This window comes from Balaenoptera physalus (assembly GCF_965194825.1).
Source record: "Balaenoptera physalus genome assembly, chromosome: 4".
NCBI classification, from domain to species: Eukaryota; Metazoa; Chordata; class Mammalia; order Artiodactyla; family Balaenopteridae; genus Balaenoptera; species Balaenoptera physalus.
Window position 1 is genome coordinate 142,339,596 of NC_138891.1, and position 21,807 is coordinate 142,361,402.

Below are 21,807 nucleotides of genomic sequence, written 5' to 3' on the forward strand. Positions count from 1 at the left end.
CTCTTGTTGCGGAGCACGGGCTCTAGGCACACGGGCTTCAGTAGTTGTGGTGCACGGGCTCAGTAGTTGTGGCTCGCGGGCTCTAGAGCTCAGGCTCAGTAATTGTGGCACATGGGCTTAGTTGCTCCGCAGCATGTGGGATCTTCCCAGACCAGAGATCGAACCCGTGTCGCTTGCATTGGCAGGCGGATTCTCAACCACTGTGCCACCAGGGAAGCCCTGTCTGTGTGACTTAATCAAAAAATGCTCCATACCCTTCTTTCTTTCAGGTATGTCAGAAAAGATCCACTTCCAACATACCAGAAGGTCTTTCCTAGTTTTTCCAAGTGGCAGTTTGAATCTTATGTATGGAATTCCATAATCGCTGAACATCTGGGCTGATGTCAGTTTTTTGGGAATGAGGAGAAGCACAAGTGCCTTAGTCAAGGTACTGGTCTTGAGCATCATGAGGCTGATATTCACCTCTTCACTTTAAAACTCATGCAATGCACACAGATGTGATTATGTGATTACAATCAAATGGCAACCAGAGTGTGAGTCTTGAATTACTTATCCTGGAACAGATAGAGCTATTTATAATCACACTGAGTCTGGGGACAAGGAAAGTGTGGACAAAGGCAGACTAATTTCTAGCTCAGGGACTGAGACTTAAATGAAGTGTCCTGAGGGGCCAGCTGTCAATTACGGGCAGAAGAGCTCACGCCACCCACAAGCCACAGGTGAGAGCTCTTAGAGTCGTGGCCTCCCAGAAAGGGACAGACCTTCATAGGGAACTGTTGTCCAGGATATGGCTTTTAGCAATAAACCACCAGCTATTCTTGCTAGAGAGAGGTGAGGCTGAAAATAGCCCTAAGGCCCTTTTCTTTCGTTCCCTTGCTGGGTTGAGTATTTTAGCTCTCTGCAGAAGAGTGGATACCAAGAGAGGAATTTCAGAAGGGGCAGAGGCTCAATGATATGAATAAATTAGTTCTTTTCATTTTAATAGACCTGGGTTTTCTTTCCAAGGAGGGAAAATTGAGAAGTCAGAGAGGCAAGTAGTTTATTCCTCAATGTAAGGATTCAGGGATGCATGCAAGGACACACCTGTTCATTCAGTAGCCAATCAGGCAAAGCTGGGTGATGCTGGAGGATTGTCCCCAAGATGCTCATGTAGGTTTGGTCCTTTACTAAGGCCTAAGGCAAAACTGCATGGTGGTTCAGGCCCTGAGTTTTAGGCTCAGAAAGGCCTAGGTTTGAATCCCATCTCAGTATGAGCTTATTCGAGTCACTTAAATATATCTATAAATTACAATGTATCCAGACAACAGTTTCCATTCCTGCTAATGTAGTCAATTACTCTAGGATTTTTGCATAAAAGTCCCCAACCTTCTGACTAAGGAACTCAGCTAAGATTTGGATGATGGATGCTGTAGAAGAATTATTTCAGCAGACACCACGGAAGGCCTGGCTCTCACATCAATCTCAGATCAGAAATATCTCCTCCTCTTCGTCATGTGTCGAGAAGATGAGACAACTCCTCCCAGACCTTGTTCCCCAATCAACATTGACATTCTGGGTCCTCTACCTGCCTCTTTTCAGCTCTTTATCTTTTGAAGGGTTCTCACTTTGTTCCACATCTAACTAGCCAAAAATTTTCAGGAACTGAGGGAATTGCTAGCTATGATCACCAAGGCATTAATATTGAGTAAGCTCAATTTCCTCAGGACTTTTCCCACTTAGTCCATAAAACAAATAAAAATAAGGTGCTGTGTTAGTTTCTTCCTGCTGCTGTAGCAAATTACCACCAACTTAGTGGTTTAAAGCAAAAATTTATTCTCTTAGAGTTCTGGAGGTCAGAAACCTAAAATCAAGGTTTTATTCCTTCTGGAAGCTTCAGGAGAGAATCTGTTCCCTTGCCCTTCCGGGATCTAGTGGCCACCTGCATTCCTTGGTCCATGGCCCCTTCCTCCATCTTCAAAGTGCATCATTCTAACCTCTGGTTCCATCTTCACATCTCCTTTCCCCACTGTCAACTCCTGCTTCTCTCTTGTAAGGACCTTGTGATTACACTGACACACACAAGTAATCCAGAGTAACCTCCTCCTCTCAAGAGCTTTAATTTAATCCCATGCAATGTCCCTTTTGCCACATAAGGTAACATATTCACAGGTTTTAGGGAACTAGAATGTGGCGTCTTTGGGTGAGGCCATGACCACGCTGCACAGGCATTGACCGTGAGCTTGTACAATGGGTAAGAGTTAGGGATGCACAGATTTAAAATCCCTGCCTCTGCATCTACAGTTCTTCTCCTAACACCCAGAGGAGTCAAAGGGAATAACTGGCACCAGACTAGTCCTCCCACCATCAACAACTCTGTAACTGAACAAAGTATATGAAACAACTGTTTGCAGATGTTGGACATCAGACATGGCAGGACTGAGATCTCAGAGATGGAAAATGGGATGAGTTTTCCCCTGGTTTTCTGCCTGAAGGCACTTTCCAGACCATGGCATAGGGAAGGTAAGCCCAAGCAGAGCACAGTAATCTTGCTGAGCAGAGAAGACAAAGATCAGATTTTGGCTGCTAAGACAATTAGATTACGTAGCACACAGTATGAGATGGAGGGAACTTCACAGAGAAGGAGCTCCAGAAATTGGTATAGGGGTCCCCTTGAGACTTTGGCTGAATAATAAGCTGTGGATATGTAGGTGAAACTCCACAAGGAAGGCAAAGAAGGATGACCAGGGAGCTGAGAGCCAAATAGAGATCCCAGAACTTGCAAAGAGCTGGGAAACATAAGAGCCCCAACTTGTGAGAATGAATAGATCTCCGTGGAAACTCAGTTGACCCTCAGAAACTGTGGTTGTCTAGGCCTGGAATAAAAGGTACTCTACACCCACTCTAGCAAAGCTTAAAAGCAGACCTTAAAAGAACCATACAGAACTACAAGTAAATTAGCTACTTACCAGAACAAAACTCAACACTCTTTATGAAGGACAACATAATCCAGACACTTAACAAGCTAGCATCCACAATGTCTGGCATAAAATTTAAAAATTGATAGGCATGCAAATAAGCAGGATAATATGACCTGTTACCTGGAGAAAAAGCAGTCATTAAGAAAAGACCCAGACATAACAAGAATTACTGAATTAGCAAACACGGACTTCAAAGCAATTATAAATGTGGTCACAGACTGAAGGAACAACATGAGTATGATGATGGAACATTGAGGAATCTCAATAAAGAAATGAAAACTATTTAAAAAAGAACAGAGTAGAAACTCTGGAACAGAAAAATACAATGTCTAAAATAAAGTATTCATCATCTGGATATTCTATGCTTCTGACACTGTAGAAGAAAAGATCATTGAACATGAAGACTGAGAAACAGAAATAATCCAAACTTAAAGACAAAACGAAAAAAGGCTGAAGAAAAATAAAGAAAAATTCAGTAACTTGTGGGAAAAATTAAGTGGTCTTATAAGGAATTAGAATTTCCGAAGAAGAGGAAAGAGGTATTAGATCACAAAAAATATAACTGAAGAAATAATGGCCAAAATATTTCCAGATTTGATGAGAAACAGAAACTCACAAACCCTCAGAGAGAATAAACACGCAAAAAAATAATACCAAGGCCCATCGTAATCAAATTTCTGGGAACCAATAATAGACAATCTTAAAAGCAGCCAGAGGAAAAATGTCACATTATATACAGGAGGACAATAATAAGAACACCCCATTTTTCTCATCAGAAGAACAAAAAAGGTCTTATGTTAATGAAACAACATCTTTAGAGAACAGAAAAAAAGAACTATCAATCTAGAATTTTATATCCAGAAAAAAATATCATTCAAAAATAAAGGTGAAATAAGGGCATTTTCAGACAAACAAACAAAAGGTGGGAGAATTTGTTTACCAGCACACCTGAACAACCAAAGATGTTAAAGGAAGTTTTCCACAGAGAATGAAATGATGCCAGGTATAAAGTCAGATATGCATGAATGAATGAAGAATTCCAGAAATGGAAAAATGGTAGGTATAAAAAGGTTTTCTATATATAATATCTTTAAAAGTTAGTAAACTGTTAAAAGCAAAAGTAATAACTATGGGGTTTATAACATTTGAAGAAGTAAAATGTAGGGCATAAATACCAGAAGTGACAGTGGGGGAGGAATTATACTGTTGGAAGGTGCTTAACATAAACTCTGAGCAATAACTGAAAAGTAGAACAGTCTGGTGGGAAAGGCAGAGAGAAAGCCAAGAATTACAGCAAACTCCTTGTCAAGGTAGCAACAGAGACAGTCACAACGTGAGAGGACACACAGTGGGCGGTTTCTGCAGACCTTTGTGTTAATGAAGCATTTTCAGAGTGGGTGCCGCAAGCTAATCTTGAAGGAGAAGTTATCCGGCCCCAGGGAACAGAGCTAGAGGGGAACATCATGCAACACAGCTCCGGGAAGAAGGAACAGCACGTGCAAAGGGACCCAGCTGTGAGAGAGCGAGGCTCCTACAGGAAGAAGACTGATGTGTGTCACCCACGTTCTTCTCACTGTTTGGTTAATATGTTTTCACTTCATGGAGCTCAACCTCTTACCTCCCAGGCCCCCAGAATTCCTGATTCCTGACTACAAAGGGAAACTGACCAAGTCCTCACATTAAAGGGAGCTTCCCAGAGAAATGCACCCGTGATACTGTGACCTATAATAAATATAGTCATCCCTCAGTATCCACGGCAGTGAGGGGATTGGTTCCAGGACCCCCCATACTTAAATCCACAGGTGCTTAAATCCCTTTTATCAAATGGCATAGAACACTCAGCCTTCTGTATCCACAGGTCCTGCATCTGTGGATAGGAATGGCCAGGGGACCAACAGTATATATTTTGGTTTTCATTCAATGTTCCTAGCTCTCAGCTCCCAAAACTCTTAGAATTACCTGAGCATAAGAGCAATGGGAGCATCTCTTGTTAAAATCTTTGGTCTTTGTCCTCAAGGCCTGAAATCACTTCAGAGCCTCAAAGGTGAAAAGAGTGTCTTGTTATTCATAACAAGCCCCTTTCCATTACAACTGAGTTTGCTTGCGTTAATGCTGTGACTTTTGGAAAGCACCTAGGGATGGGGGTTCGTTGGAACTTCCACTCCCACCCCTGATTACCTGGGAGGGGAGAGGGGCTGGAGGTTGAATCAATCACCAACAGCTGATGATTTAATCAGTCGTGCCTATGTAATGAAAGCTCTATAAAATCCAAAAGGAATAGGTTTCAGGGAGCTTCCACGTTGGTGAACCGGAAGGCTTTCACATGCTGTGGTTCCAGGCCCCAAGCTCCACAGGGACAGAAGCTCCTTTGTTCAGGAACTTCCCTACGTTATCTCTTCATGTGGCTCTTAATTCATGTCCTTTGGCATCCTTTGTAATAAACTGGTAATCTAGTGAGTAAATGGGTTTTCCTGAGTTCTGTGAGCTGCTCTATGAAATCAATGAAACCCAAGATGGGGGTCGTGGGAACTTCTAATTTATAGCCAGTTGGTCACAGGTACGGGTGACAACTTTTGTGATTGGCATGTGAAGTGGGGGGGGGCAGTCTTATAGGACTGAGCCCTTAATCTGTGGGCTCTGATGCCACCTCCAGGTAGATAGTATCAGAATTGAGTTAAATCGTAGGCCACGCAGCTGGTACCAGAGAATTGCTTGGTGTGGGGAATAAACACACTGGAAGTGAGTGCAGAATCATAGCACCTCAGCAACACACACACAAATACCCCACCACTTCCTCTTACGTAATGAAATGATAACGTACTGAGTACTTTAAATGTGCTTGGTACGACGCTATGTATTTCCAACACAGTGTGTCTCTGCTTTAATCCCTACGACAACCCACAACTGCCCTGTGAGACAGGAATTATTATTGCCTTGTTTTTTATAATAAATAAAGAGACTGTGGTCCAAGGAGGTTAAGTAACCTGTCCCAGTCACACTGGTGGTGGGTGATGGAGCTGAGATTAGGACCAGGCAGCCTGGCTCCAAGGTCCGCATCCTCAGCCATTAGGTTATGGTGGTCTCCTTTTTAACCATAAATACAGAGTGTTGTATGGGAAAACAGCAGAGGGACATTCACCTGTGGATAAAGAAGATCTTTTCAGAGAAAGTGATGCACTCTGAGTCTGGAAGGATGAGCAGGAATCATCCTAGGGAAAGAAGAAGGGGGGTGGGGACACGTTCCAGGCAGAGAAGAGCAGGTGCACAGACACAGTGGTAGGAACAAGCCGGCTCCTATGGGATAATGTGGTGGAGTTGGTATTCAAACCCAGAAGAGAGAGGATTTGGGATGTGGTGGATAATGAAAAAGGAAAACTGGTCATATATGGAAACAAATCTAGAATTTCTTGGCCTCATTTGCTCAGAAGTAAATTTTGAACAAAACTGTTCTCCAATCAGCTAGGCAAAGGAAGGTCTGGGAAGAGCAAGGTCCTCTTCCTTCAAGCTGCTGATTATATTATGAGTTCTGGTAAGACTCAAGGGGTCAGTAAAGACTTATTGAGAGATCTTCATGGTCCAGAGACAGAGCTGGACCTAGATATGGCTCCTGTCCTCAGGGAGCCCGTAGGCTGGGAGGGACACAGACCAGGAAACAGGCAATTCTAATGAAGTCTGGGATGTGCTGGGATAAGGACTGTTCCCTGTTCCCAGGCTTGATTCTCTTAGAGGCAAAACTTGAGACAAGGGTTTATTTGGGGGTGATCCCGAGATGCATTGGTGGGAGTGGGGAGTGAGACGCAGAAGGGAGGGAGTCCGTGCACATTGCATGGTCACCACTGTGGGCACCTGGGCCCACCCCCACTGGGCATGTCTGGGAGACCACGTGGTATGTGCCGCAGGTTGTCCTGCCTGACCCTCACCATCTCCCATCCACCATTGATGAAGGGCCGCTGTGGACACATCCATCCCCTGGCACACTCAGTTAGTCCTGTGCCCTGGCCCCTCGAAGGCCCTGGGACAGAGAAGCAGGTACAAGAGTAATTGCTATCCTTAGGCAAAGTGGGCGGGAGGCTTAGGAAGTCTTCCTGCATAAGCATAAGTGGGCCAGGTAAGGAAGAAGAGGGGATAGAGCATCCCAGGTAAAGAAACAGCATCAATCATATGTACTAGAATTACTTATGTGTGTAATTTTTCCCCCACTGGGTATAAATTCCTATGGGGCAATAATTCAACCTTATCCATCTTTTTACTGAACTGATCTTCCTTAAGCATTGGCTCCTTTCATGCTGACCCAGAAAAATCTAAGGGCAAGAACTATGGGACAAGGTATAACCGGAGCAACTGGTCTACTCCTTTCTAGCTTCAGAGAGGGCCACCAAGAATGACCAACCTGAAACTCCCATCACCACAAAGAAAAGGCAAAAATGTTTCCAGGTGCGTAAGTTGTGAGAGAGAAGCCACACAGTTTGTTTCCTTAAGAACTTTAGTATTTTTGTACAAAAGAAAATGCTTTATTTAATTTTTAAGAATTGTAATGTATAGAATGTACATGGCATAAAAAGATGATGTTATACATGCTAATTTAGCCTATTTAAAAAAAAATACCAACCATATGCTGTGGACACCATGTATAGCCACAAACATATTTCTAGAATGTTCTAGAATATCATATTTACATTAAGACCTTTGAATGAGATTAATATAAGTGAATGTTTGCTTTCTATTTCCTTCAGTTCTTTGAATATCTCCTGCATTTTCTTTGAACTAAGAAGCTGTTCTCAGACACCTGCCCACACTATGGCAAAGGCAAGAATACAAGACATTATGGTTCTGCAGGTCTAGGCCGGTCCTTTATTCTTGGGGCCTTGGGAGTCTGTGAACAGATCTCATTGCTTAGAGGCAGGGTCTTGCTAGACCTATATTATACTGACATCTGCTGGTCACTTAGAGGTCATCATTGGGAATAGTATTCAAAATGGAGAAAGCCGCTCTGAGTTGTTTTCCCTGAGTATGCTGAATTTAATTCCTAATTCCGTTTTCAAGGCTTCAGTCAAGATATGTACCAGGTTCCCAGGGCAGCTATGTCCATAACTGACTAGCCATCTTTTGGACATCGTTTTACTCAATCTGTATTTCACCCGTTACTGCTACTCGCCATTGGTTGGACTAACTACGCTCACTCAGCATTATCCTGGGAGCATTTGTGGTGGGAAAAGCAGACAAGTGGAGAACTTCCACAAACTTATCCATTTACCTTATTTTCACAAACGATCCTCAGAGCCTGAGCTCTTAGGTCTTCAGCAGAGCGAAAATAAAGGGAGTGGGAGGATGGAGGGCCGTGGAGAAATGGTTTTGAGAACATCTTGTGGAATGCCAGCTTTTTACTTTCCATCATGCTCTGTCCCAAAGGCATCAGTAACGTTGTAATAACCAGCTCCATCAGAGAAACTTCACCGGCAGGAAACTAAATTGTTATTTGTCATTTTGGGAAATAGCTTAGAACGGTAAGGTGAACTTCCAGAACCCAAGTTCCTAGGAAGAGAAACTCCACCTGGAGAATAAACTCGTGCCCCTTTCCCTTCTGTGCCTACTGTTCCCTGCTGGGGTCACCCAGCCTCTTGCCCCTTCTACGAGAGCGTGGTCACGGAAAGAAATAGATTCCAGAATCCATGACCCTGGGTTCACATCCCCTCCCTGCCCCTTACCCATCTGAACATGGGCAAGTCATGCAATCTTTCTAAGTCTCACTGAACACGGGCAAGTAATGCAATCTATCTAAGTCTCACTGTCCTCAACCATCAAATTGGAGTTAACAACAGATAATGCAAAAGGAGAGGGAATACCTCCTGGCGCACAGTAGTGACTAACTTTTCCACCTCAGCCTCCCAGCAGGTGCCCAGCCTCTGTCCTCTCCTTCCGGCCTCCACATCCGCTCCCCTCACAGCCAACATCTTAAAAGTAGACTCCAGCCTCCTCTCTGCCCTCCTGTCAGGTGTTCCCCACTGCTCCATGGACACCACTCCTGACAAGCGCACCAGTGACACGTTGATGATTTTTCTGTCTTTATTCAGCCTCTTAGGATTCCAGGACACCCACTGACCTGGTTTGCCTTCTACTCCACTCCTTCTCGGATTCCCTTTGAATGGGGAAACTCAGAACTCAGCCCCGGCCCGCTCATTTTTCCTCTCTGGTCTATGCCCTCGTTGACCACCCCTGGCTCTATATATCATGGATACCCAGATGACTCCTACATTTATAGCTCAGCCTAACCTCTCCCTGAGCTCCAGGCTCAGACATCCAGCTGTTTACAGGATCTGTCTTTTGGATGCCGTGCTGGACATCTTTTACGCACCACCTCACGTCAGCTCAGCGCACCTTTTGCTCCGGGCCATTGCTTTGGTGACCAGCTGCACAAGGGAGGAGCTGGAAGCACCTGCCCCGGGGCCCCGCCCACCTCCTTCTCTCCCTCCCGGGACTTTCCTGCTGCTCTAAAGTTGAACATCTGCAGGAGCCCGCTCACCTGGCCAAGTGGGAAAGCGAGGGAGTTGACAACGCCCTGAACGTTTTTTTAAAAGCGTTTTTTTTTTTTTTCCCCACACCAAAACAGTACTTTATTTTGACCCATTATTACTCCCATGTTATGGTTTTTTCAGCTGTCAAGTGTACAAGGTGAAGAAAAAATTTAGTTAGATGGGGGTTGCACCTGGAAAATAAATTTCTTAAACTCCATATACACGTTTCAAAACTGCTGGGTCCCAAGTCCATCTATGAACTCCCGGGCTGCCAGTATCATGTGCAGCATACCAACGCTACACTATCGCAATAGCTTATTAATTCTGCATAAATCAGGTCAATCAATGTGTCAACCTGTAACAGACTGCACCCTTTTAACACACAATGCAGCAAATGAAGCAAATCCCAACAGTATATACAGAAAACAGCTTTGCATTTACGAAAGATTGTTTCCCATACTGACTACTCCAGGCAGCTAACTCACCGGGAGCCGGGGATGGGGGCCGCTGGGTGATCACACCCCTTTCAGTCCCCCAGCAGGACTGAGCCCAAGGGCCACGGTGGGAGTGGCTTCCTTCTGCTGGGTTCCATTGTCTTCCCAAGGCCCTGGGATCGCTTTGCCAAATCACTGATGTGTAGGCTATGGGGCTCGGAGAGAACCCAAGCTAAGCTGCGTGTGTCATAGGCCCCTCAAACACCGAGAAAATGTCACTGCCTCAGCCCCAGTTCTCCCTGCCGCCCCTCCCCACCATCTTCCCGTCTCCGAGGTCAGGGCTGCGCATCCAAATTCCTCGCAGGCACCCTCGTTGATTCTTAAATACATTCAAAGGCGAAAACCACCTGTCCAGGGGCTCTCACGTAGGACCCTGGATGAAGCGTTTTGGGAACGCTTAGAGAGGGTGTCCGCAGAAACCCTTTCTCAGGCTGAGTGTCCCGTGGCCCGGGCTGCCCTTCTCGGCGTGCGTGTACGCACCCCTCCCAAGTCCCCTAGGACGCCCACCGCCCCTCTGAGGGCAGCACGACTGCGTTTGGCATCCGCATGGGGCCTCGACTGCCTGTGAAAACGCCCTGCCTCCGGTGTGACGTGGCGTGAGCACCAGGTACGGGCCAGGCTGGCGCTCCCACCCCCTCCTCCCCGAGCCTGACGACACCCCCCCCCACCACGCTGCCTGCGGGCACAGCCTGCGCGAACGAGGCTGCCGGCCCTGTGGACCTCAGCACACCCGGGCTCCCCCAGCCTTTCTCCGCTTCTCGTGGACGGGCCCCCGCAGTTCACAGCCCGCCCCGCCGGGCTCAGCGGGGCCCCGCACGCACTTCTCCACCGTGAGCTGCGGGCCGCATCCTTCACCCCGTGGTACTGAGCTCCACGAGGGGGCGTGGCCGCACGGCAGACCCTGAGCTTCGAGAGACGTGCGCACATGCTCGTGCACACTCACCCCACACACACCCCCACACACACACACAGGGGTTATCTGCTTATGCACCACTCAGGGCAGTGAGGTCCAGGGGCTCCTCCCGCCCTGCCCTCCCTCGTCTTCCTCCCCGGGAAGCAGCAGCCTTCAGTCCCCAGGTCCCTTTAAAGCTTTGGGGACTTAGTCAAGTCCTTGAGCTACTCTCTCCCTCAGTTTTCCCATCTCTAAATTGGACAAAGTCCCACCTACTTCACGTGTTGGTAACGCAATTTAAATGAGACGTCCGAGGGACTCCTGCAACGCAGAGCTCTTCGTCCCCGCTGCCCCAGGTTCTGGGATTCCGCCTCAGGGGGCGGGACCCCATGGGTGGGCCGGTGGGGCCCGTTAGTAGGAGCCGGGCTCCCTGGAAGGCGGAGCCAGAGGCGGAGTGCTCGTGGCTAGTGCTTTAGTGGTGAGTGCAGCCCGGGGTGGGGGCGGAAGCGATGCCAGGAGAGCTGGGAGAGGCCGGGAGCACGCGATATCCAGCGGTCTCGGCCACACAGACGCCCCGAGAAGCCTGAAACACCTCGCTCAGGGGCACCCCTTGGAGGGGAGCCCCTGCCCCAGTCCTCTGCGCAGGTGGTGCCAGTGGGAGGGGATCAGAGGGGGCACTGCAGGTGGTGAGGGAGGGAGCTGGGGTGGGGGGGGAGAGGAGGTGGGGGTGCGGCAGTGGGTGCTGTCAGGGCGCACACCTGTGCAGCCGGCAAGACCCACCCCGAAAAGAGCTCGGGGCACAGGTGAGGTCTCGAGATCTGAATTGGAGCGCGGGTGGTTCCTGACACGCCTTGTTTCCGAATGGAATCATCCCTCTGGTTTTCTCTGTTTCCTTTCTAATCTTGACTCTTGTCACCTCGCACCTCTCAGCGATTCTGGGGAAAGCTTCGGCTTTTGAAGATATCATCGTCCTAACAAGCATCCTTTCATCCGACCAGGGGGCGGGGCCACTCAGCGTGTGGGATTCACCTCCAGGGCCACTCACCTCCTTCGCCCGGTCCTTGGGGAGCGCTGATGCCGTTGTGTTGCTGTGTATCGTTGTTGTTCTCTTGCTGTTGCTGTTTAAGTCCTGGGATCACTGAAAACCCAGAACTCTTCAGGTCTGGAGCCTTCCAGAACTCTGAGCACAAGTTTCCTGCCCACCCCCCGTCTCCCACAGGCCCTGGCATGTGCCCGACACACCGTAAACTAGGATTGATGGAGGATATTCCCGGAGAATAAATATTATTACATTTAAAACACATGAATGGCACTAGCAGGCACGCGGAAGCCTGTAGCTTGTGCCTGGGGCCATCGGTGAATCGAGAGCAGCGGACGCAGGTGACAGAGGTGGCTCCTGGAGGACTGCTGGGCCAAGGGGTTGTCCCTCCTCCACCCAAGCATGTTCCAGCCTCCTGCCCTGTCCCATCCCACGTGGCAAGGACTCGTCACGTCATGGAAATTTGGGGCTACCCAGTGCCAAGGCGGGGGCTGCAGGATCGGGTCTGCTGGCCCCTCCATTTACGGCCCAGCTGGGTGTCTTCTTCAGGAGGGAATGGGCTGACTCGCCAGGCGCCTGAGCTGGGAACTATCTGCTAGAGTGTTCCTTGCACCCCCTTCTCAGGAGAGAAGCAACAAGAAGGGGGAGCCCAGCTCTAACCCACTCCCCCAGTAAGTCAGTCAGTTTGGGACATCGGGACAGGGTCTTCCATGTCTGCTGGCTTTTCCTGCAGTGCCCCCCGGAGGCCTGCCGTGAACCACACCTGAGAGCTGGCCGGGGAACATCTGTGCCCTCCACCACTTCCCGGGGCGGAGACGGTGATTCTCGGTGTCCCTGGCAGCCCAGGACCCCCAGGTCCTCCCCTCTAAGGTAAGGGCCGCTGGACCATGGCACTGCCCCTGGTTGAGACCCTGGCTGTGTGGACACAGATACCAGGACATGAGAGCCAGGTGTCCTGCAAAAGAAGGGCGATATGGTCCAGCTCACTAAGAAAGCCGTGGAACCTCCTTCTCCCTCCCACGCCCCACCTCTCCAGGCCTGGCAGGAGTGTGGGGAGCCTGGAGGACGTGGGTGCAGCCCCTCACTGCTGTTCTGGTGCACTTCCCAGAGGGTGGGCAGCGGCCACGGCTCCATCCATCTGTTCCTGGGTTCTGGGCAAGTGACAGACCCTGTGCTGCAAAGGCCTCGCCCAGCATCCAAGGAGATGGAAAGAGGGAGGGTCTGGCTCCCGCCCTGGGTTCCTCAGGTCTGAAATGCCAGAGACAATAGCAAGCCCGGTGGGCTCTCGCCGCACGTGAACTGTGCACCAGCCCTGATGGAGGCACTTTGTGTCTCTTCTCAGATGCTCCTGCCAGCTGCACGGCAGGCTGTCAGCCCCGTCTTGCATGTGCAGAAGCTCAGTCTCAGAGATGGGGCTGACGTTGCCCCACTGGCACCACTGCTGGTAAGTGGCAGAGCCTGGATTTGAGCCCAGGTGTGTCTGATTTCCAAAAGAAGGAGGCAGTGGAGGTTTTCACCTGCACAGGGAGCCAGGAGTATGGGGCCTGAAACAGAGACATGGCCAGGAAACTGGCAGCACATGGGGAGGGGGATGGAGAGTCCCAGGCGAGTCCCTCAGCCTCTGCTGAGGGCTGTGGCTCGTGTCCACGGCTGCAGCGTGGCCTCTCCTGTGCCACTACGCCCCACCCCGACCCTAGAAGGTCAGGTCCACAAGTGTACCATTTTTTCCTGCCTTGTTTTTTGCTGGATTCCCAGTGCCTACACCTACCTGTTGTCTGGCTATACTGGGTGCTCAGTACATATTTGAATAAGTCAGTCAATCAGCCAATCAATCAATTAATGGGACGGCTGACCACATGGGCTAAGAATTGAGCAGACCAAAACTCCCGACTCTGCGCATTTACTCTCATGGAATTCATCCAGACCTATTTTCACTGTAGTCATTTTGAACATCCTTACATAACACGCCTCTCTCTCTCTCTTTCTGTCTCTCTCTCTCTCTCTCTCTCTCTCTCTCTTTAGCAAAAACACTACCCATCTGCTCCATGAATTATGGTCAGTGAAAAGTACAGGAAAGGACAGGGGCGTTGGGGTGAGAATTCCGCGATAAATACAAATTCCTCCCCATTCCTGTACAGCCATCTCCAAACATCTCATTGGGGAAAAAAAGAAATTTAAAATTGTCTGCGTATGAAACCTTTCAAAACTAAAAAGGGAAAACAGGGTTTTTTCCCCTCTCTATATCTTGAATTTGGCTCAGAAAGAAGTTTGAGAAAAATCTCCGTCCGTCTGCTGCCTGGTCTTCCCTCAGCTGAATGTTGCTCAGTCAGGGTACACGAAGCTGAAGAAATCATGAAAATGCGCAGAAAATCTCATCCCAGCCCACACGGCTGATCATTTTCCAAAACAGCGTTCTTGCCAAATGGGCTTCTGGCTTCATCCACTCAAACGACTTTCTTGCTCACTGCTCAGAGGAGGCGTTTGAGCAGGAAAAGGGATCCACAGCGAGAGCTTGACATGACACTCCTGTTCTGATCGAAAGAACTGGGGTAGGAAACAAAGACGGACACTCAGGTGAAGTTTACCTAGCGTTCTCCTTCCAAGGTCCTTCTCCCCCAAGACGTCCCAGGCATCCTGGCAACCACCTTTCTGCACACAGCTGGCTGCTCGCGTTACACGCTCATTTCACAAACATATGTTTAGGGCTGCGGTCAGCCTGGCACTGTGTAAAGTGCCTCGTGGGCACGAACTGTACACAATCTGTAAGGCTGATATTGCATCCATTTTATAGGTGAGGAGGCGGAGGGTCAAGTTCAGGAACTTGTCTGAGGCCACACAGCTGGCAGACAGCAGGGCCAGGATTCCTACGGAGACCTCTGCTCGGGGGCCATCCACGTGCTCCACCAACACGTGGAGCCTTGAGGTGGACCAGCCTGGATCTCACCCCCAGCACCTGCGCTGAGCAAGGGGCTGGTCTGCTCATGCTTCTGCTGCTAATGGGAGGGACTTAAAAGACTGTCTCCAGAAGCTTCTGTGCCCGGGCCCTTTCAGAAGCCACTCTCTTCCATTTAACTTTAAACTGGGGATGGGGCTCCCAAAGGGAGATTTTTCTGGCAACTTTACACCAATACACACGTATCAAGTGGCCATTGTGTGTAGGCTTCTATCACACCAGTCATTCTAGAGAATCCAAGACACTAGTCATTCTAAAAACTCTGAGACAACTCTCTTCTCCTTGCTTAGTTCTGAGGACCGTTTGACAGGCTGCAGAGGTGGGGGGAACACTAATGTTTGGGAACAAGAAGGGTTTTCCCAGCACACTTTAAAGCCTCAAGGTTGGCAGTGGGTCTTGTAGGAAACAGTGGGAAGGCACAGTCTCTGACGGCCTTGGTTTTACTGCTTTTGGTCACTACTAATATTTGCTTTGTGGATCTTTATTTGGTTATAAATGCCCACCTGTTTCCTTAGGGCACCATGACCTTAGAAACACTTGGTCCTTGATGTGGAAAAACAAACCAGGGAAGGCGGTTGGCTGTGTCCTCATTTGGAGAAACGAGAAGAGGAATCAGTGGTACAGATGTGTCCAGGGCACTTCTGGAAAGAAAGAGGGATGGGAAAGAGAAAACTCTGTGTCAGGGAAATCAGTGTGGCCTCACGCCTGAAAGGGCCTGGGCTGTCCAGGAGAACCTCTACCTGTGCAGCAGACCTCTGCGAGGTCACAGGTGGGAAAGAGACAGCCCTGGACCACAAGCCGAGAGGCAGATGGCAGCATGACCTGGGCAAGTCGCATCACCCAGGCAAGAAAGGCTTCGGCTTGGATCAATTGCATGCAAATTTCTTCCCCACAGAACTTGTTCTTCCCAAGAAATGTTACTCAGAAACCCATCTTAGACCTGCCAGAGTGAGGAGAGATTTCCCCTGATGATCCTCTGCCCTGTGGGGTCCTTTTCTGTCCCAGCAGCGCAGGAGCCCCTGCCCTCCCCGCATGCTGGGATCAGTGGATCAAAGGGGCAGGAGGGTGTCACATCAGCCAGCTGCCCCTGCTTCAAGGCAGTACAGGTTCTCAGGCCGCTATGCTTTTCCAAGACAGAAATGAGGGCCCAGAACTGATTCCCAGTCACCATTCTCTTAAGAATGTCCGAGGGCTGCCGTAACAAAGCACCACACGTGGAGTGGCTTAAACAACAGAAAATTACCATCTCCCAGCTCTGAGGCTGGAAGTCCAAGATCAAGATGTCTGCAGAGTTGGTTCCTTCTGAGGCTGTGAGGGAGAATCTGTCCCAGGCTCTCCCCCAGCTTCCGGGGGTTTGTTAACAATCTTTGTCACTCCTTGGCTTGTAGACGCATCACTGCCATCTCTGCCTTCATCTTCATGTGGCCTTTCCCTGTGTGAATGTCTCTGTCCAAATTTCCCCTTTTTATAAGGGCACCAGTCATATTAGGTTGGGGTCCACCCCACTCCAGTACAACTTCTTCATAACTAATTACATCTGCGATGACCCTATTTCCAAATAAGGTCACATTCACAGGTACTGGGGGTGAGGACTGCAGCCTAGGGATTTGATGGGAACACAGCCCAGCTCGCACCCATTCTTACTCAACAATTAGGACAGGTTTAGCTGTGCCATTCAATCCCAACTTTCCTGCCTCATTTCCGGAGTGAAGACGCTTCTTTTCCTCTTCGTCAAGACATTTGTTAAAAAGCAGGAAACTTGGGCTTCCCTGGTGGCGCAGTGGTTAAGAATCCGCCTGCCAACACAGAGGACACGGGTTCGAGCCCTGGTCCGGGAAGATCCCACATGCCAAGGAGCAACTAAGCCCATGCGCCACAACTACTGAGCCTGCACTCTAGAGCCCGCGAGCCACAACTACTGAGCCTGCGTGCTGCAACTACTGAAGCCTGCGTGCCTAGAGCCCGTGCTCCACAACAAGAGAAGCCACCGCGATGAGAAGCCCATGCACCACAATGAAGAGTAGCCCCGATCGCTGCAACTAGAGAAAGCCCGCGTGCAGCAACGAAGACCCAACACAGCCAAAGAAAGAAAGAAAGAAAGAAAATAAAGAAAATAAAGAAATAGAAAAAAAAAAAAAAGCAGGAAACTTAATTTCTAGATAAAGAAGGACCCCCACTGTTGCTCCTTGCTGGGCCCAGAGGATGCAAACTTTCACAGTAGCTTCACGAATAACAGCAGGAACTGTCACAGCCTGCGAACTCCACTGCCTTCCTCGGAGAAAGAGAGATCATGAATGTGTGTATAAGGGGGCTCTTCTAGCCCTCCTGCGGAATTTGGCCGAGGGTCTTTCTTTAAGAGCCCAGTGTGGGAAACTGATGAAGAGAGAAGCTCCCTGGTGGGGAGAGGGAACGGGCAGCTGAAGCATCTCACTGTGGGATAATCCCATGTCTCTCACCTCAGTGCCTTGTAAGCTTCCGCTGCCCTTCTGGAAGCAAACATGTATTTCATTTGTCTGTAAGGCCGCTCTCCGAGGAGCATGTGTCAGGCCGCCTGCGGCCAAAGCGTGCGGGGCATCCCTTGGCTCCTGCGGCGGGGAGGGCATTGCTTCCATGAGCACGGGGCTTGCCTCCCTTGGGGTGCCCCCCGCATCCCGGCGCTGCCCCTGGGGCTGCAACACAGCCTCCCTCATCCTTACCTTCACCCCAAGCCCCAGCTGCAGACTCCGGCAGACAGCAGTGCCCTCCGGGGACAGCCAGGGCTGTAAGGCCCCGGCCACAAGTGCCGCCATGGTGCCCAGGCTCACGTGAGCGACTCCGTCCAGTGATCTCGCCCGTGTCGTTGGCAGAAGGGCTCTGCCTCGTTTTTGATGAATCAGCCCCAAATTGCATGATGGAGAAGTAAGTAATGGCTTCTATGAATAGCATAATCTGCCAGGTTATAAAAAGTACTTACAGGTGATGAGAAAAGTATTCTGTGTTTATAAATTAGGAAGCTCAGATGCGCCCAGACCACGAGGGGCCCATTGTGTGCCCTAAAATTGTTTATCACATCTCAGTCCTGGGAATTACATGCCACCGTCACCTGAGAAACCAGACTTCAGAACAGAGGGCCGATGTTTTTCCTGCATCAGCAGAACCAGGCAGAAGTAAAGCGGGTGTGGAAGAGCTTCTGTCTGGCGGCGCTGGAATCAGTTCTAGAGCCTTCCAGGCCTCTGGGCTCCCATCATCCCCGCCTCTCAGCATGAAGGCCAGAAACATGAGCCGTCTCCAAGCCTGGAGAGCTTGGCATCTTGCAGAAGAACCCCATCAGATGTTGTATTAACCTCCAGATTTCTCTCCTTCCATTTAACCACGGTGAGACTATGGCATCGGATCCGCCTGGACTTTTGTTCTAAAACCAAAGGTTTTCTGAATTGTCCCTTTTGTACACAATGAAGCACAGAGTGGACTTGTGTTCTAATTTTAGTCATGTTGGTATTGACAACTTTCAAATGATTCACTGAATAAATTTTGGGTTTTTCGGTGTCCTTAGTCTTTGGCCTAATGTGGTGGGAAGAGGGGGCCCAGAACCCTGTGTGCCAGGCTTATGACAGCACATGGAGTCTTGCTGTTCCACGAGGGGAGAACGATTGCCCCACTTCACAGAGGTGGAAACTGAGGTCAAGAGAGGGTGAGAAGCTTTACCCAGAGTCCCATAGCTGGGAAGTGGTGGCACCAGGGTGGCTGTAAGGCTGGTTTACTTTCCAAGTCTGTGCCCCTTTTTACGACACCAGACCGCCTTTTATAACTGGATGCTGAAAGCATTTGCTCCTCCAGACCTTTATAAAAACCAAGTCAGCAAATCAGGGAGCCTCCAGAAACCAGTGTTCATTATTGACATCTAATGAGGCAGCCATAGGAACAAACCCATGTAGGGAATCATGATGAAATGGGGATGAATTTTTCCTGTATAAATGTGATTTTGGGGTCATTATGTGGAAAAATAAAGGGAGGACATTTGAGCATTTTTTTTTAATCCTAGTGAATGCAGTTTGCAGATTGAAGGCATAAAGAACGCCGGGGTAATGATCAAGACCCAGTTTTGGTTTTGGGGGGTTTTTTATAGATTTTATTTTATTTATTTATTTATTTTTGGCTGTGTTGGGTCTTCGTTGCTGCGTGCGGGCTTTCTCTAGTTGCAGTGAGGGGGGGCTACTCTTCATTGCGGTGCGCGGGCTTCTCACTGCTGTGGCTTCTCTTGTTGCAGAGCTCGGGCTCTAGAGCGCAGGCTCAGTAGTTGTGGCACAGGGGCTTAGCTGCTCTGCTGCGTGTGGGATATTCCCAGACAAGGGCTCGAACCTGTGTCCCCTGCATTGGCAGGTGGATTCTTAACCACTGCGCCACCAGGGAAGTCCCTATCAAGACCCAGTTGACAGGGTATTACAGAAAAAATACTGAGGGGCAAGCCTGCTGCTTGTGTCCAGGGAGGGGCCAGCTCAGACAGGGTGGAGGTGACATAAACGTTTCCTGTGGCAAAGTATTCAGAGCTCAGTTAGAAAACTACCGACAAGAAGAAAGTATATTCAGTTACAAGACAGGTTTTTCTAGTTTTACCTAAAATTTCCAAGTGAGCTTAATAGCCCTGGGGATAAATCAGGGCAGCCCTCCTAAATCAGCAAGGACCAGGTTAACAGGTGTTAAACTATACCAATAAAACAACCAATTATTTTACCAGCCACGCAGGTTTCTTTGGGAGCAGCAAGGAATGGTAACTCAGGACAGGCAGCTCTGCGGAACAACCTACTAGCCCAGTAAAGCAAAGGAGAGGAAACACATAGAGGAGAAGGGAAGGTGGGAGAGGCTCTCACAAACAAAAGGTCCATTGGAGGAAACTGGGCATATGAAGGATACTGGCTTGTCATTGGCTGAGCTGCTGCCAGGCAAAGAGAAAGTCTCCCTTCCTCCTGCTGGGGTTAGTAAAGCCGAGCCCCTTCCTGCTGGAGATACCAGGTACTTCTCTTTTCTGGGGATCTGTGTTGATGTCCAGTGGTAGGTGCAATCAGAGCGGCCCCTTCTGGCCTCCCAACTCCATTTTGTGAGGTTTCTGTTTATTAATTCTCCCACGAGATGACCCCACCCATCACTAGCTGGTTCCCCCCTTCCCCCTCACTCCTTACTTTCCCCCTTTTTCCCTCTCTCCTTCCCCCATCCCAGGTGTGTCTCTGATCCAACAGCCACTGTTACTGAACTCTATGTGTCCATCACTTGGGTACATAGCCAATGAACACACCGAGTACCTTCCATCAGAGCAGAAGTTTTATTACTTGTGACAAATAAGGAGTCAGGCAGAGAGCTCTCAAAGCACTGTCCCCCCGGACAGCAAAATCAGGGACGTTTTAAGCCAAGGGTGCAGGCACATTCATAAAAGGGCAAGTGTGACCTTCCATGTAGAGGTGGAGTCCTAGATGCCCTTGCCCAGTGTGACAACAGCTCAAACATAAGTTTCATGTTCAAATATGGCAGCAACCCGTGCCCTTGGGGCAGAGATATTAGCATTAAAACGAGGCAACGCTTACTCCAGGTTGGTGCCATCCAGGTACCTAGTTGAGTGACATCATAAGGGTCAGCAAAGGTCAGCGTCATCAATCCTTAGGCTCCAGTTAGCCTGGTGGTTGAGCACTTAAGGGGGTTTGGATCCTGCGAAACAGCTCAAGAACTTGCATCAGGCTGATCTTCACCTTTGGAACAGAACTGGGAGTCTTCGAGACTGATTCACTGTATCCGCTGTGGTGACTTCTCTTGCCTGATAATAGTCATTTCTTTCTACGTTCATTGTTCCTTTAAAATCATTAATTACTGAGACCTACCCTTTGTTCCACATGAAGACCTAGGAGGCCATAGTTTGTCTTTCTCCCAGTCATCAGTAAAAAGAACTCAAAAGTGTTCTGAAATTCACGCTCTGGTTCTTAACTTCAGCTTGTCCAGCACAATGTTATTTAATTTCTCTTATCACCCAGTATTCACACACCCTGGTTTAACCCAACCCTCCCTTAATACTGTCCCACTAACACCAGCACTCCTGTTTTCACCTGCAGTTCCTACCTGAGCTAACCCTGCTGGGCTCCGGAGCGCAGGTGCCCCGACATGGGTTCCTGTGCCCCCTGGGGCTCCCCATCTGCTGAGCCTATGGCAGGGCAAGCCCCCCACCCCAGGGCCCCATCCCTCCTCCGGGAACTCACAGTACATGGGCCCTGTGGCGCTCTGAGTGGACAAGACACGATTGGTGACCACTGTTCAGTAAAAGGGCTGTATTGTTGAGACAATCCACCACGTCTTCAGGTAGGAAAAGCTGCGGTGAGGATTTGCTTCAATCGCAGAATTACGTGGCTGCTCACTTTTATTCATCAGGAAAATTGTCCAGAAACCCTCCTTTTGCAGGTCATGAGGCGAGTCTAGCCAGGCCACATTCTGCAAACTTTGGGCAGCAGCAGCTGTGTCCCCAGCACGATGCCAGGGATAGTGGGGCCATCCAAGACTGTGTGTGTCGGTGTATCAGCTTCCATGGAGAAACTGGAGGAAAAAAAGCGTGAAAAACGACTGAAAGGTGTGTGTGTGGAGGGTCGGCGACAGGCTTGTGTTCTGTAGGTCATCGGAAAAACAGGCAGAGAAGGAACATCTCTGAATGGCTGCATTTGGTGTTGGGAGAATACGCACACGTGCACCCACACTTGTTTTTGGTGTCTGTACCCAGAAGCCGTAATTCTAGGAAGGAATTTGAGGTCTACAGTAGAAAAAAGTCAGAAAATCTAAAATCAAATCAAAATCTACTAGTTATTGGTGACTCCAAACAATTCATCAAGTATATAAGCCTCGGTTTCCTCAAAATGTAAACCAGGAATAATCATTCTTGCCCCCGACCCCTGGAAAGATTGCTGAGACAATCCAATTGAATGAGGATTTTTTTAAACGTAAATCACTGTA

The 21,807-nt window shown here is 49.1% G+C and overlaps 1 long non-coding RNA gene across 1 annotated transcript; it reads right to left on the minus strand.

The window, feature by feature from the left end:
- Positions 1 to 12,599: 12,599 nt before the first annotated feature.
- LOC309659302 lies at positions 12,600 to 21,393 on the minus strand. Its single transcript, XR_014262731.1, has 3 exons — positions 20,403 to 21,393; positions 15,351 to 15,488; positions 12,600 to 14,438 (listed from the first exon to the last, which is right to left on the minus strand). It is a non-coding gene; the product is annotated as an uncharacterized lncRNA (long non-coding RNA).
- Between the last annotated feature and the right edge of the window lie 414 nt (positions 21,394 to 21,807).